The following is a 1,560-nucleotide window of genomic DNA, read 5'->3' on the forward strand; positions in this document are numbered from 1 at the left end:
CTAACACCGTTGGCCGATTGCTTCGACCAATTACGTCAAGTATTGAGCTCCAGCATTTGAACTTTTTTTAAAAGGAGCTCTGATTGTAAAGTAAAATAAATCAATACATACAAAATTTTAGTATGGATTACAAATGTTTACTGTTTTTGCTATTGCCTTCCTGCTACGTAAGCAGACACAAAGCATTGTGGGAAATCAGAACCGTGACCCAAAGCAACAGTCAGCAAGGATGTATACCTTCACAATAAGTGTGTAACTCGCTTATGAATTATAAAAATTAATAAGTCCGCTAAAGCAGACCAAATCCTAAAGAGAGGAGTGTCAGATGGAGCTGAAATGAAAGCTAAAACAGTGATGTCATTTAGCTAAAGTGATTTTTGATTTGGATTCGTGTTCACTTGGAACAATCCTGTGGCTTAAAGCTGAGCTTTTCTGATTTATCTTCGGGAAGTTTTTTGGTTGACTGCTGTCAACYACTTTGTTGTTCTGGCATAAAGAGCTGTTGTGAATTTTCTCCTGTTTTCCACAACAAATCCACCGTCTGTGAGCTGAGCTTTTCAAGCATGACTTCTTCAAAAACCTCAAACTTAGAGGTGCTGAGGAAGAGCTTTGTGTGCAACTTTCTTCAATTCCTGCCAGTGTATCAGCTCTGTCTTCATCCCAACAGGATCATGTTTCACTCTGACTGGACTGCGTTAGTCTGTCATGTTGTAATGTTTGGATTGGTGGTGATTTAGAGGATATTTTTACTTAAAAATGCACTTTGTTTAAAATAAAAGTGCATTAACGTGACTTCATTGGGTACTTTGAATTTACAGAGTTTAAGAATAATGACTGTGTGGTGTTGGAATAGTTTCTCTCTATTGTCATATTCTCAATACTTTGCATTTTAAAGTAGCAAATACTGTAGTATATTTCTTCTCGAATACTTTGCATAGTAATTATTGGTCCTAACTGTGTGTTGGGTGCAGGATTTGAGTTTCAGAAACCGACAGCACACTGCTTCACTGCTTCACTGCTAAAACCTTCTAAACCCTCACAGCAGGCTAAAAGTCATCTTAAATCAAATATTTTATTAGGAGCATAAAGACAGTAATTGTCTGCAGGTTTGGTGACTTTAATCAGCTGATTGTTACAAAATTAGATTTAAAGTTCATTTTGTCAAAACTGGGATTTTAAACTATATATTATGCAGTGTTTAAATGTTACACAAAATGATTGTAATCGTAGTTAGGTTATGGCTGAAGTGCACACGTGTTGTTTGGAGAGAATGAAATTAATCACAGCTATGAGTTTTATAATCACCAACTGGGAGTCACCCAGTGTTTTTTCTTTCTCACTGGATGGTCACAGTGTTCAAATCTGTTGTGTTTTAGATTTGAAGAGAATAAATAGGATGTTCCTGATCTCTTTGCCTGCTACTATTATGGTTTAATGAACAAACTCAGAGTCACAGAAAGTTATAAACCAGAGCCTCTAGAACAGAGATTCTTAACCCATGGGCCGCGGCCCACAGCGCCACCTTCAGGGCCTCAAAAGAACAACAGTTTTTAACTTTGG

Source organism: Austrofundulus limnaeus, unplaced genomic scaffold (assembly GCF_001266775.1).
Source record: "Austrofundulus limnaeus strain Quisiro unplaced genomic scaffold, Austrofundulus_limnaeus-1.0 Scaffold348, whole genome shotgun sequence".
Lineage (NCBI taxonomy): Eukaryota > Metazoa > Chordata > Actinopteri > Cyprinodontiformes > Rivulidae > Austrofundulus > Austrofundulus limnaeus.